The following is a 15,804-nucleotide window of genomic DNA, read 5'->3' as shown; positions in this document are numbered from 1 at the left end:
TTTGCAAAGTTTCACATTGAGACATTTGCAGTTCAGTAGAAGAGCAGCTTGGGTGATCCAAAGATCAGGTTTATCCTCGCACACCACACTTGTCCATTCATTGTCTTTTTGCACACACTGCCCATTAATAAGTATATGTAGACACGCAATTTCCACTGGAGTTAAAACAAAACAAAAAACTTCCCATTCATTCCAGTGGGAGGTTTTTCCACATGCAAACTGCAGGTGCAGAGGGCCTGATCAGAATCAAAACTCTTAACACAGGTGGGCTTTAAACCTTTGCTTAAATTTTTAAGCATTTCCATTTTCACAGAAACACCCATGGTTCTTAATGTTATTAACAACAATAATGTTAAATAGCATGGCCCATTGGTATGAGGTGGTTTCCTATGTTCCTATGATTTGGGCAAGGCTTCATGGGCCTCATCCGTACTGAGGTAAGATGGTCAACCTGCATTTGGGCTACACCACTGGAATGCAGGAATGCTCTCAAATTTTTAAATTACACTTTAAAAAGCTCTCACTAAAAAAATACAGGACTTTTTTCTGATGAAAGCAGCTTCTAAGCATCCTTGAAACTGCATCGTGCCGTATGAGGAACAAAAATATTGCAGCAAGCACCCCTGTTTCCATATAAATAATAGCCCACAAGGGCTATATTTTGGGTAAACAGACTGCTTAGTAAAATACCAAATCCTTAAACAACTCATATATTCGGAGCACGACAGAGGTGAAAAGAAAAAGAGAAGTCTCAAATGTAAGAATATTTTTATTTGTTTGCAAACATGCCTTGTATTGTTGTGTGCACTTTAGGGAAAAGGGACTGTGGCTCTGTGGTAGAAGTATCTGCTCTGCGCACACTCCATGCTTATAAGCGCACTGGCCTGGGTCATATGAGCCAGCAGGGAAAAGTTGGAGGACAGATAACTGTTTTCTAAGCACTGGAGAGCTGGAACAGATGGCCCTTCCCTCTGGGCATTGACAAGCATTCCTCTCAGAATACTCTTTCTAACTTGCTCCTACACAGCAGCTGAGGTGGAACAGAGCCAAATGCAAACAGACCAGTTCCTCACCAGCGGGGACTCTTAAGTATACTTATCTGACTGTCAACACTATGCTCAGCCACCAGCAAGAGAGGTGAGGGCTCTCCTGTCCAATCAGAGCTTTTGCTGCCTGCCCTGCCTCTTTCCTCCCTCCCAGGCTTCAGGTGCTCACCCTAGTAATAGGGTTGTCAAATTTGCAGATGACACAACCGTGATTGGGCTCATCTCTGAAAGGGAGGGTGAAGCGGACTATAGAGATGAGGTGGAGCGGCTGACAGAGTGGTGCAGAGCTAACAACTTGCTCATAAATACAAGGAAGACAAAGGAGCTTGTGGTGGACTTCAGGAGACAGAAGAGCAATGTCCAGCCACTTTTGATTGATGGGGTCTGTGTGGAGAGGGTTACAACGTTCAGATTTTTGGGTATTGAATTGCAAGAGGATCTGTCCTGGAGTGTCAACACAAGGGGGCTTGTGAAGAAGGCGCAGCAGAGACAGTACTTTCTGAGAATCCTAAGGAAAAACCATCTTCCGCAGAAACTGCTGCTTGCCTTCTATCACTGTGCCATTGAGAGCGTGCTCACTTATGGCTTATGTGTGTGGTACGGAAGCTGTACTACCCACGACAGGATGGGGTTGTGCAGAGTTGTGAAGGCAGCAGAGAGCATTGTTGGCTGCCCACTCTCCACCTTAGAGCAGATTTATGCCACAAGGTGCCATAGGAAGGCACTGGACATAGTAAAAGATCCATCGCATCCTGGTCACTGTCTCTTCGAGCTCCTGCCGTCGGGACGGAGATACAGGACGATGAAGACAAGAACGAGCCGTCTCAAGAACAGCTTCTTCTCCAGAGCGATCTTGGCCCTGAATGGGAAACCTGGACTTTGAAAGTAATCTAATCTTCCTTGCTGTATTATACTGTATTGTTTTAATTAGTGTTTTTATAGTTTTTAAAGTGTTTTTATAGTTGTTCTGATTTTGTGTGGAGTGCCCTACCTGGGTGGATGGAGCAGCCAAGTAATTTTCGTTGTCCCCGATAGGGGGCAATGACAATAAAGATTATTATTATTATTATTATTATTATTATTATTATTATTAAATATGGCTGCCTCAAGCCAAAATATACTTGAGAGGAGGAATGATGGAGAACACGTCATCTCCACGTTAGCACCCATGGGCTTTTATTCTTTCTTTTAAAAAAAGAAATCCATAGGATTCCTTTAAACATTGTATCTCTTAGGAGAGTAAAGGGAAAGGGATGTATTTGGTAATTCATCTAATAACAATAATTATTTATTACAGGCAACTCCCCATTTATGCGGGGGTTACGTTCCAAGGCACCGTGTGTTTAAGTGAAATTGTGTATAGCTGAAACACCACTGAAAAAGCCAAATCCACACCGTGATCAGCTCCTACCCAGAAACCAATGTCCCCATGTGTGGATCCAGAATTGGCCTCCACAGTCGCTTACGACTCATTGTTAAAACTGTGTTTATGGAAGACAATCTTACTTGGCTGCAAGTGATCGCCGAAGAAGATTATTATTAAGATTTGTATACTGCCCTTCATTCATAGATCTCAGGGTGGTTCACAACATAAAAATAAAAGACGAGTAGCAACAGCACACAGTTCCAACAGGAGATAAAGCCTGCATGTAGTGGAAGTGTGGGTTATCCAGAGAAAGTTAAGTCACAGATATGTTACACAGAAAGCAATCAAATTCCTACGCATTTTATAAAGGTAAAGGTACCCCTGACCATTAGGTCCAGTTGCGGACAACTCCGGGGTTGCACGCTCATCTCGCTCTATAGGCCGAGGGAGCCAGCGTACAGCGTACATGTGGCCAGCATGACTAAGCCGCTTCTGGCGAACCAGAGCAGCGCACGGAAACGCCATTTACCTTCCCGACGGAGCGTTACCTATTTATCTACTTGCACTTTGTGCTTTCGAACTGCTAGGTTGGCAGGAGCTGGGACCAAGCAACGAGAGCTCACCCCGTCGTGGGGATTCAAACCACCAACCTTCTGATCGGCAAGCCCTAGGCTCTGTGGTTTAGATTACAGCACTACCCATGTCCCATACACATTTTATAACCACCTTTAATTCTTTTAATTTCATTGGGACCAAGGGAGAGTTAGCTTTTCATTCACATGGATATAGCTCCCTCGGATAGGAAACATACCTTCTCTTGTGCTAGGGATCTGTACTAAGCAATAGTGCAGAAGGGAGGGGAAAACCCATCCCTTGTTCATAATTCTCATGATACAGCACAGTAATCTTTCAACGCTCAGCAATATAAGAATAGATGCTTCCATCTAGCGGCTATAATGGGAACTGGGAGTTTTGAGTTTCAGCCTTCAGCAGCAGCAGGTTGTGATAACATCAGGCTTTCCGACTGGTGAGGGTCACAATCACTGTGTATACACTGGGTGGTATTCAACTCAGTGTTACTCAGAGTAGACCGACCAATGAAATGAAAGGGCCTAACTTAGCCATGCACATAAATTTCTTCTTCTTTTTTAAAAAAAGATTTTATATTTTTCAAATTTATACATTTCATTAATTTTACAATCATTTTAACATTTCAAAGCTTGACATCTTCCCCCCTCTTTCTGTAGTTCCTTAAATTTATTTTTTAATATCTTCTGCATATCCAGATTCATTTAATTATCTAATTTAAATACAAACTGTTATGCAGGTTATTACAATAATCCTGCCAATGTTTTTTTATCTGATTGTACTTTATCTGAAAATTTTCAATAAACCATTTTCATCATATTATAAAAGGTTTTGTTATCTTGATTTCTCATTCTTCCGGTGAGTTTTGCCATTTCTGCATGTTCCATAAGTTTTCGTATACATTCTTCCTTTGCTGGGACTTCTGCTTCTTTCCATTTGGGGGCGAGTAGCATTCTTGCTGCTGTACGTAGTAGCATACCTAACTAAATTTCTATACAATTTAGGTAGTTCTGTCCCTATAATTCCCAAAAACATATGTTATAAGAAAAATACTGCTCCCTTTCCCTTATGGGGTATCTAAGAGCCCGTAAAGAAGGCTGATTGCCAAAGAATTGATGCTTTTGAATTATGGTGCTGGAGGAGACCCGAGAGTCCCATGGACTGCAAGAAGATCAAACCTATCCATTCTTAAGGAAATCAGCCCTGAGTGCTCACTGGAAGGACAGATCCTGAAGCTGAGGCTCCAATACTTTGGCCACCTCATGAGAAGAGAAGACTCCCTGGAAAAGACCCTGATGTTGGGAAAGTTGGAGGGCACAAGGAGAAGGGGACGACAGAGGACGAGATGGTTGGACAGTGTTCTGGAAGTTACCAGCATGAGGCAGCGGAAGACAGGAGTGCCTGGCGTGCTCTGGTCCATGGGGTCACGAAGAGTTGGACACGACTAAATGACTAAACAACAACAACAAGAGCCCGTATAGAGTCCTTGAGTAGTTTCTCTATTGGTAGGAGAAAAGAACAGAGGCCAACCAAAGAAAATTGAGAAGCAAGGCAGCTAGTAAGCCTGATGTTTATTAACTGTTGCAACAGGGTGTTCACAACCACATGCAGGAGGCAGGAGGGACCCAGAACAATGGTGCGCAAACCCTAATATAGACTTTTGAAGTTGCCCACCCTTTAGCCAGAGACCACCACCCCCCCATCACACATACATCACAGAAGGAGACGGGCTACAGTAGAAATACATCACAAGGGGCCATCTACAATACAAATCCTGTCTGGCAGGATACTGATAATGGTCAATTGATTGCTTCACCTGGGCAGCCTGGCCATTCCTCCTGAGATACTAAATAGCTCACCCTATTCATATACCCTTAAGACAGGTAAGCAAAAGACAATGGAGAGTCTTTCCCATTTCCTTCCTCCTTGCAGAGAAATATCTGAAGTCAGTTTGGGAGAGCCAAAATGGTTTCAGGACTGCTCTCCTGTACTATTTCAGACATGCGGTTCTATACTTATGTATGTGTTTGCCTTGTAGATTTATGAACATAGGATCTTTATATTCGAGACCCTAGAATTCCTATAACACCTAATTTTTCTGTGTCTGCTCTGAGTAAAACTCAGCTGAATACCAGCCACTATACCTTGGAAACTAATGGGTTATTATGTGCCCAAAAGGTACTTAGGCCTTGTCCACACAATACCTCTGAAGCACATTTAAAGCACATTATTTCCCGCAAAGCATTCTGGGCGCTGTAGTTTACACCTCACAGCTTCCTGCAAATCTCTCCTCTCACCTCCCGCAACTCACCATGTTGTAGCTGCATCTACTGTAGGTATTCCTCTCACAGACATGGTGGACCTTGATGGCTGGTCCACACTGGAACTCATAGTGTGACTGATGAATGCATTTTACTGATTTCCACCCAGACACAGTTTCTGACAGCTGTCACAGCAGTGGTGAGAAAAACTTCCAGCCTGAGCTTCTGCATGTATATTTGGAAGCTCAGCTGGTAGAGCATGAGAGTCATGGGTTCAAGCCCAACATGGGGCAAAAGATCTCTGCATTGCAGGGGGTTGGACTAGATGACCCTTGTGACCCTTCTGATTCTATGTCCCACTGTGATCAAGAGGCTTTATTCCCTACAGCAACTTTCCCCTACCTGGTGCCTTCCAGATGTTTTGGATGCGACTTCCGGAGGCGGCGCAAAACAGCAATGGCGGTCCTCTTCGTGCTCTGAAGAGGGGCTCCGCAGAAAAGGGTCGTTCGCTGCGGCATAGCGGCGACCCATCAAGAAAAACCACGGGCAGAGTGAGCTCGTGGCTGTGGGACTCGGCGGGCGCCAGAAGCCCCCCCCCCCAGAAACGGAGAAGGAACCCCGTAAGGGGCTCCGGAACGTGAAAGGGGGAGTGGCGCTGTGAGTTCATCGCTCTTTCTGTGGGAAGCAAAGCCGCGCGGCTGCTGATGAGCGCCGACCTTTCTTCTTGGAACATCAGATTTGCAACTACAACCCGTGAGTAAGGGGACTTAAAAATTATCGGGACTAAAGTATTTAATTTGGCTGAAAACGGGAAACGTAACCAGGAAGTCCGTTTCCCGACCGTGCTAAAGAGATCAAAGCAAAGTTTGACAAGCGGGAAGCGCTTTGAAAGAACTATAAAAAAGATTGGATTATCGTGCAGACTATTTAACTTTTGGTAGGGATTAAAAGAGACAATTTCGGAGTATCTATGCTGATTTTCTGACTGGATCTTCCTTCTTCCTTTGGGATTTATAAATAATTGAAGAAACCAAATCCGTGGGCTGCCAGGGTAAAGAAGAACTGTCAAACTGTCAAACTGCTGATATTGTTTTTAAGGTTGAAAGTGTTGCATGCAAACGTTACACCATAGAAGAAATAGGGAAACTGTTTCTTGCACCCTCTCTGAGACTTTGTATTAAGTTGGGAAAAGCTTAATGCTAAAAAGAAACTAAAAGACCTTTTAGAACTTCAGTTGTTTCTTCTTTGGATTATTGGGACTGTAAAGAAGGAAAAACCTCTTTCTTTCAGTTGAACTTTATTACTCCCCCTAGAGGACTTTGGATTTATAATTCTCTGGGAACTATATTTTGTTTTGATTCTCTGCTGCCTGGTTGTTTATACTTTGGAACTGTCTCTCTCATGGGAACACATACAGTCTGACCTTGATACACAGACGGGATTGGAATGAGTGACGCAGGGAAAACAAGGCTGGCTAAAATAAAGGCAAAACAATTGGTACAAACAACTTTGACTTCCCAACCACGTAGATCATCTGTCCCAGCTGTTCTAGAAATACAAAAAGGGGCTGTTGAGCAGACATCTACAGGGGATATGGCTTCAGGAGGATCTGAAAAAGTTTTAAATCAGATCCTAGAACAACTGGCAATTCTAAATAAAAAGGTGGACGAACATTCGACTAAAATTGATCAAGCCACATCCTCAATAAATAAATTGACTGACCAGGTGGCTCAACACACACAAGCAATTGGGAATCTTCAAGAAGCAACAGCAGAGAATCACAAACTGGCTGAGGAAGCCAAACAAAAAGCAGAGGAAGCCAACTTGAAAGTTGAGGCATTAAAGGTGGAGGTGAAGCCGTTGCATAAACAGATTAGTGAACAGCAGGCCTACTGGTCGATGACTGAACTGAGAAATCGGGAAAGCAATCTTAGACTTAGAGCTATTCCAGAACTTGAACAGGAAGATCTGATTGGTTATCTGACATTAGAATTTTCAAAGTTCTGGGGTATTGAAGAGGATAAGGATTTTAAAATTGTGACTGCTTTCAGATTGGGAAGAGTGACGAGGAGGGATAAACCCAGAGACTGTTTGATCATTTTAAGATCTAAGCAAGAGAGAGATAAAATATTAGGCCTTCATTTTGGAAAATCACTTGACATCCACGGCAACAGAGCTGAAATTTACAGAGACATACCAAAACAGCTTTTGGATCTTAGAGCGACGTATATAGAACTTGCAAAATTACTGAGAGGCAACTCAATTCCTTACAGGTGGGAGTTTCCTCAAGGACTATCTTTTAATTTCAAAGGAAAGAAAGTTAAAATTAGAACAGCAGAAGACCAACAAAAGTTCTTGAATGACCACGAAGAGGATCTACAGAAAGGGACAACAGGAGCCTGGCCACCGCCACCGCTTACACCTATACTGGCACCTACACCCTCGGGACCAGAGGACCAAAAGAAAGGGACGTCACCACAGGACCAATAGATTGACCCAGGATGTCTCTGCAGCTTCTTAGTTGGAATATAAATGGCAGAAATTCCCCAGAGAAAAGAAGAAGAATTTTTCATATATTGAAAAAAGAACAATTGGACATCATCTGCTTGCAGGAAACACATGTGACCAGGCTCCATAGAAAAGTTTTGATTAATAAAAGATTAGGCCAAGAATTCATCTCATCGGATAAAGTAAAGAAAAGAGGAGTGGTGATTTATGCAAAGGAGAGCCTGTCACCAAAATTTTTATTCAAAGATGAGCAAGGAAGAGTTTTGGCTATTGAAATACAGGCCCAAGGAGAAAAATTTTTGCTATTAGGAATTTATGCACCGAACGAGGGGAAATCAGAATTTTATAGGAAACTGCATGAGACAATCCTGGACTATTTGGACTACACTAACATCATTATGATGGGAGATATGAACGGAGTGGTCTCTACAAATATGGATAAGTCACAAGACCTAAGTCTAACAAAAGATGGCAGACTACCCAAAACTTTTTTTGAACTAACTGACAATATGGACTTAATTGATATTTGGAGGACTAAGAATCCCTTAGGTAGAGAAGGAACTTTCTTTTCTGAGGCTCATCTGTCATGGACAAGAATAGACCAAATATGGACAACTAGAAGGCTGGCACCTATGATTAGAAAAATGGGAATCTGCCCAAAAACTTGCTCCGACCATAACGCTATGAAAATGGAATTAAGACTTACTCCAATCAGCTCCTTTAGATGGAAAATGAATGACACCCTATTAAGAGATCAGGAGATTGTGAAGAAGGCCCAAAAAACCTTGAAAGATTATTTTGAAATAAATTTGAATACTACGGTGGAAAGGAGAACAATCTGGGATGCAAGCAAAGCAGTTATGAGAGGGTTTCTGATACAACAGAACACGATAAAGAAAAGAATCTGGAATGGGAAAAAAGATAAGATTTTAGAGAAGATAAGAGATGGAGAGAAAAAGTTGAGATCTAAGCCAAAATCGAAGGAGATCTTGAGAGAAATTAAATTTTACCAAGCACAGTACGCGAAATTGATAAATCAAGAAGTTGAGTGGAAAATTAAACAAATGAAACAAAGATCATTTGAATCAGCTAACAAGTGTGGGAAACTATTAGCATGGCAATTGAAAAAGAGACAAAAATTGAATACAGTCACCAATCTAGAGATTGAAGGGAAAGATATCCAGAAACCCGAAGAAATTAGGAAGTGTTTCCAGTGATATTTCAAAAAGCTCTATACTCAAGGGCCACAAGAGGAGAAGGAGATAGACCAATTTTTGAAAACAAATGGTTTATCAAAACTTGCCCAGGAAAAGAGAACAATCCTGAATCATAAAATAACACAACAAGAAATAGAGGGTGCCATCCAGAATATGCAACTAGGCAAATCTCCAGGTCCGGATGGGCTTACCTCCAAGTATTATAAGATATTGAAAGATTATTTGATACAACCATTAATGGAGGTATGCAATCAGATTTTGGAGGGGAAGAAGGCACCGGAATCGTGGAAAGAAGCCTTCATCACATTGATCCCTAAAGTGGAAACTGAAAAGACTCAACTTAAGAACTACCGTCCCATCTCACTCCTAAATGTGGATTACAAAATTTTTGCAGATATTTTGGCAAGTAGATTTAAAAAAGTATTAAATGAAGTAATTCACAAGGACCAGGCAGGCTTTCTCCCAGGAAGACATTTGTCTGATAATACTAGGAATATTATTGATATTTTGGAACTTTTGCAAACCAACATTAATACAAAATCAGTGTTAATTTTTGTTGATGCGGAGAAGGCCTTTGATAACATTTCTTGGAGGTTTATGAAGAAAAATTTGGAAGGGATGGGAGTGGGACAGGGGTTTGAAAATGGAATAGAGGCAATTTATTCAGAGCAGAAAGCTAAACTGATAGTAAACAATGTGGTGACAGAAGAATTTAAAATTGAAAAAGGAACACGACAAGGTTGCCCCCTATCCCCTCTGTTATTTATTTCTGTTCTGGAGGTGCTTTTGAACATGATTAGGGAAGACCGGTTGGTACAAGGAATACAGGTCGGAGTGAAACAATTTAAATTGAAAGCTTTTGCAGATGATTTGGTTTTAACACTACAGGAGCCAGAATCTAGTACGAAGAGAGTGTTAGAATTAATTTATGAATTTGGTCGGGTAGCGGGGTTCAAACTGAACAAGCAAAAAACCAAGGTTTTGGAGAAAAATCTGACACCTTTGGAAATAGATGGGTTTCAGAAAGAGACAGAGTTAAATGTTGTTAAAAAGGTAAAATACCTAGGGGTAAACTTGTCTGCCAAAAATTTGAATCTATTTAAAGATAATTATGAAAAATGCTGGTCAGAAATTAAGAAAGATTTAGAGATCTGGTCAAGATTGAAACTTTCCTTGTTGGGTCGAATTGCAGCTATAAAGATGAATGTATTGCCGAAGATGTTATTTTTGTTTCAGACCCTACAGATCGTGGACAGAGTGGAGTGTTTTGGGAAGTGGCAGAAAGATATTTCTAGGTTTGTCTGGCAGGGCAAAAAGCCCCGAATAAAATTTAAAATATTAACGGATGCAAAAGAGAGAGGGGGGTTTGCCCTGCCAGATTTAAGGTTATATTATGAAGCTGCGGCTTTCTGCTGGATGAAAGATTGGTTACTCCTTGAGAACACTGACGTCCTAGATCTGGAAGGGTATAATAATGTTTTTGGATGGCATCCATATTTGTGGTACGATAAGGTAAAGGTTCATAAAATGTTTAAAAACCATATTGTCAGGAAAGCTATATTTATGGTCTGGACAAAATACAAAGACTTATTGGAAGGTAAGACCCCGAGGTGGTTATCACCAGCGGAGGCCAAGGTTCGAAAAAAAACCAATATGGAGGCCGGATGGCCGAAATACTGGGAAATAATAGAAAAAATTGGAGATAATTGGAGGCTGCAGAGCTTTGAAAAATTAAAGAATAGGGTGCAAGACTGGTTTCATTATGCTCAAATTCAAGAGGTTTTTAAGTCAGACAAAAAAATAGGATTCCAGGTGGAAAAATCGAAATTAGAGACAGAACTGTTAGAACCTAAGACCAAGGCGCTTTCGAGAATGTATAACTTGCTGCTTAAATGGAACACCCAGGATGAGATAGTCAAATCAGCCATGATAAAATGGGCTCAGGATATTGGGTACAACATTATGTTAGAAGACTGGGAAAGGTTATGGACCACTGGAATGAAATTCACGGCATGTAATGCCCTGAAGGAAAATATTATGAAAATGATATATAGGTGGTACATGACCCCAGTCAAACTTGCAAAAATATATCATCGGTCTGATAATAAATGTTGGAAATGTAAGGAGGCTGAAGGGACATTCTTTCATCTCTGGTGGACTTGTCCAAAAGTGAAGGCCTTCTGGGAAATGATCTATAATGAGTTAAAAAAGGTGTTTAGATACACCTTCCCTAAGAAACCAGAGGCCTTCCTCCTGGGCATTGTGGACCAAAAGGTGTTAAAGAAGGATAGAACTTTTTTTATGTATGCAACTACAGCAGCAAGAATACTCATTGCAAAATATTGGAAGATACAAGACCTTCCCACGCTGGAAGAGTGGCAGACGCAGTTGATGGACTATATGGAACTGGCTGAAATGACTGGCAGAATCCGAGATCTGGGAGAAGAGACAATGGAAGAGGACTGGAAGAAATTTAAGGACTATTTACAAAAACATTATAAGTTGTATGAATGTTAAGAATCTGCATGACTTGGAAATTTTAGCTCCTGCAATTAGATTAGGAAAATAGAAAGTTAAGTTATAAGTAAGAAAAAGTTGAAATTTAAAGTTATTTTATGTATTATCTTAAGGTATAAATATTTGACAAAAGGTACTTTAAATTTAGAAGTAAAACACTCTGAAAGATATAAATAAGATACGAAACAAGGTAATAATTTGCTGATATGTTTATTGTAAAGAACGCAGGGTGAGGGAGATGTGGGGAAGTCCAGTTAGTAACTTAAAAATGTATTTTGAAAGTTGGATTGTTTTTCTTTCTTTCTTTTTTCTGGTTTGTCCTTCTTTTTCTTTTCTGTAAACTGAAAATGTAATAAAAATTTTAATAATAATAATAATAAAAAAAAACAGATGTTTTGGATGCAAGTCTCATTGTCCTGCCAATCTGAGCACTTACCCTTATCACTTAACCTATTGCGCTGCTCTTTCCAGGCATAGGTAAAGGTAAAGGGACCCCTGACCATTAGGTCCAGTCGTGGCCGATTCTGGGGTTGCGGCGCTCATGTCGCTTTATTGGCGCCACCTGCGTCCCTTTCCAGGCATAGACTCCTGCATAAAAGTTCTGTGTCTGTATTTTTTTGCCACCGAGCTTTCCCACCCCCTATTTAGCGCTCAATTGTAGCAAGCACCAATTTGGGTTTTCTGCAGATTGCCATTTGCTCCAACTGAGCTTTAGAGAGTGGGTTTTTGCAGGGGAAAAGCTCTGGAGTGAAAAGGAAAAGGGGCTCTCGGATATGGAGCTTTAAAATGTGGACTGTGCTTGGAAATGGTAGAGGAAAGGAAGTGTGGATAAGCCCTAAGTCTATAAAACATTTTACACCAGCTGCAGCTTCTGAACACTCTTCAAGGGCAGCCCCATTGTTGTAATCTAAAAGGGATGCGGGTGGCGCTGTGGGTTAAACCACAGAGCCTAGGACTTGCCGATCAGAAGGTCGGCGGTACGAATCCCCGCGACAGGATGAGCTCCCGTTGCTCAGTCCCAGTTCCTGCCAACCTAGCAGTTCGAAAGCACATCAAAGCGCAAGTAGATAAATAGGTACCACTCCGGCAGGAAGGTAAACAGCATTTCTGTGCGCTGCTTTGGTTCACCAGAAGCGGCTTAGTCATGCTGGCCACATGACCCGGAAGCTCTACGCCGGCTCCCTCGGCCAGTAAAGCGAGATGAGTGCTGCACCCCCAGAGTCGGTCACGACTGGACCTAATGGTCAGGGGTCCCTTTACCTTTAAATGGGAAGTGACTTTGGCATGCCTCAGGCTAGCTGGTACATAGGCACTTCATCCTCATCACGACTCTCAGATTGTTTTTCTTACTCATTGCTAACACCCAATGTTCACTTTCATAAGATACTCAAGATTTCCCCCCCCCAATGAGTGTTATGTATTAAAGCTGCAGTCCTGGAAGCAGTTCCAACTGAACTCATTGGAGCTTACTTCTGAGTAGACATGTGTAATACAGTGGTACCTCTGGTTACGAACTTAATTCGTTCTGGAGGTCTTAACCTGAAACCGTTCTTAACATGAGGTGCGCTTTCGCTAATGGGGTCTCCCACTGCCACCACACGACTTCTGCTCGCATCCCGGGGCAAAGTTCGCAACCGGGAGCATCTACTTCCGGGTTAGCGGAGCTCGTTACCCAAAGCATTCGTAAGGAGGGCGGTACATAACCCAAGGTTCCACTGTATAGTATTGCACTGTAAGGAGTCACTAATCTCTTAAAAGAACTTTATACTAAATAGTGTACCCTGATATGATTCTATACCTCCTATGTTAGGCTGGCCGACTTTTAAGAGCAGTATCTTGGCTTCAAATCTTATGCATTATATGAAATTATGCTAATTGGTTAGCACTCAGAATAGTTCTCATAGCTCAGTCATGCCTTTCGAGGGAAAAAGCTGTTACACAACGTACAAATCATCATAAATGCCTGATGCAAAAGGTCAAATTTATATAACCAGCTATTGATGGGCACAATCCATTTTTATTACATGGCTGTATAGTTATGGTTATACAAGTGGCCGTCATGCATATCTAGCAGAAAAGAACACTGCTTTATTAACAGGGAGAAGAATATCTTCAGTTCTTTTACAGAAAACCGTGCCTCGTTGTGACACATAAATGAAGCTGGAATAACTGTTACTAATTCCATGAAGTACTCATAACTGAGGAGGGGATTTGATTATGTTCAAAACAACATGAGAACCAAAACGTATTCATTCTTCAAAATTCACACTTCTCTGAATTTTGCAATCTAGTTCTCCAACCAATGTTTGCAGAACAGCATATGTCAGGGGTAAATGTGCATTAAAATGATGATAGTGAAGCTAACATGCAAAAAAGCGTGATGTCAGGGGAAATTGCTTGCTCAAATCTGAGACATTAGGAGAAAATTGCCTCTGATGTGGGACTACAATTTCCATCATCCATGCTGGCCGAGAATTGTAGTCCAAAACATTTGGAGGAGCCCAGGTTGTTTTGCTCATTCTGGAGGCCAGAGGCCTAGTTCATTTATTTCCATATGCTCCGGGTTCTGTCAATCCTATAATTGGCACAGACTCCTTGGGATTTCAAAATTCTTTATTCATATGGTCCTGGTCCTCTTACCTGCTCTGGGACACCCTGCTAGGTCCTGCTCCTGCTTATGCACGTGCATGGAGAAACGCTGTTGTTTTTGAGAGAGCATGTCACTCTTCTCTCTTGTCTCTCAAACCACAAATTCTAACTTGCAGAAGCTCCTTTGTAGCATCGGGGGAACACCAGCTCACTCTTCAAAGCATGGCTTATTCTCATCTGCTTCTGTTGGGCTCTAGCCCAATCACACAGGATCTGGACACAGAGATGCAGGGAAAGAAGTCTGCATAAGCATCCTCAAGGAGGATGGTTATACATTTAGCTTTAATTTCTCCTTCACAGTTGCTGCCTTCCAGCCTGAGGACCTTCAGGCCTAGTCCTGCTGGGGTCCTCCTGGCTTAGCAACAGGATGGAATTGGGTGTGTGATCGAATACCAGTAAGTTCTTCCACGCATCCTGGGCTACTCCTGCAGCACTTTTGGCTCTCAGACAAGAGAAAGTGTGCTTCTGGGCTCGCCCTTCCCTAAGCAGACCTTTCACCCCTCCCTTAACTGCAGCTGGAAAGGGGAGGGGTGAGCTGCCTCCTTTACAAGGCCCTACAATAGGACTTGCCTGGGAGAGAGAGAGAGAAAGTGGGAGAACCTAGCTGGCTTTGTGGATTAGCGCTTTATGCCACAGAGAGTGGTCCCTTGGGTGCCCCAGTCAGGGGGAAGACTTTGCCTTCTTGCAAGCTGTTCAAAAGCCTAGAATTTAAGCCTCATCGGACAGCGTTTCTTCAACCTGATCCAGCTTTTAATATCCTTATCTGCTGCTGCCTCTTACGCACAAAAGGTAAGCCCAAAGTTGACTTCTGAGAACCGTTCTCCAGCTTTCTTGCTTTTTAAAATTTTATTTCAAATGTGGGGCTTTCCCCCCTCAAGCACACCATGGGTACAGAAGGGAGAATATTAACTATGCGCTACAGTTACATGACTGAAATAAAACTGGTGTGTTTCACAGCTGCTCCAAGCTGATAGCAAGGTAGAAATTGGGGCGATTTGGACCTATTGCCTATTGCCTTTGCCGATTATTCCGACTGAAAGGTAGCTTTTAATCTGAGAATAGGATTCACAGATTGAGGTTAAAAGGAAACCGAGATTTAAAACCAGCCTCTAAGGTGGAAAGTGGCAAATACAGGAGGGATCCACTATGCTACTCAGAATGACGGGAATATATAATTGGGTGCAAATGAGTGTAATTGGGGCAGAAAGGGGCAGAAACAGATGTTTTGGTGATTGAAACCTATTCAGAACTAATATGAGCATTAGACGGATTCTGAATTTTTAAAATCTTGAATGCAAATGCCCCTGTGTTAGGGGACTAACAAACAGAATCATAACAAAAACTCTTGAATTGTCGATTCACAGTTCTTCAAAAAATTTGAGAGCCAAACAACAGCCATCCTTCAAAATCTGCAGTACAGTACTATGAATTTTATGGTGCACTTGTTCAAACAACCAACAAAGAACATATTACATGTAGGGTAAAATGTGCATAGAAATGCATATGCTGCTGACAAGAGCAAAGAGAAATGTATTATGTTGCTGTTAAATTCCTTGCAAAATGTGCACAAGTTGCTTTAAAATTTACTTTAAGAGAAATGTGCACTAAAACGCTGATTATTTTTTGGTGAGGACTTTTCACATAAGAAATAT

General features: G+C 41.8%; 1 protein-coding gene across 3 annotated transcripts in view; it reads left to right on the top strand.

Moving 5' to 3' along the window:
- The first annotated feature begins 4,749 nt into the window (after nucleotides 1-4,749).
- The window catches only part of LOC307224221 (broad substrate specificity ATP-binding cassette transporter ABCG2-like), a 42,860-nt gene continuing 31,805 nt past the window's right edge, over nucleotides 4,750-15,804 (top strand). For 2 of the 3 annotated variants that reach the window (XM_079990872.1, XM_079990870.1), the window contains exon 1: nucleotides 4,750-4,883. The gene's annotated coding sequence lies outside the window, so the exon portion shown is untranslated. Of the gene's footprint in view, nucleotides 4,884-14,717; nucleotides 14,942-15,804 lie in introns of those variants that run through there. The other variant, XM_079990871.1, reaches the window with a different exon arrangement.

Source organism: Podarcis cretensis (assembly GCF_951804945.1).
Source record: "Podarcis cretensis genome assembly, chromosome: 9".
Taxonomy (NCBI): domain Eukaryota; kingdom Metazoa; phylum Chordata; class Lepidosauria; order Squamata; family Lacertidae; genus Podarcis; species Podarcis cretensis.
This window is presented reverse-complemented; position numbering and strand designations above follow the sequence as displayed.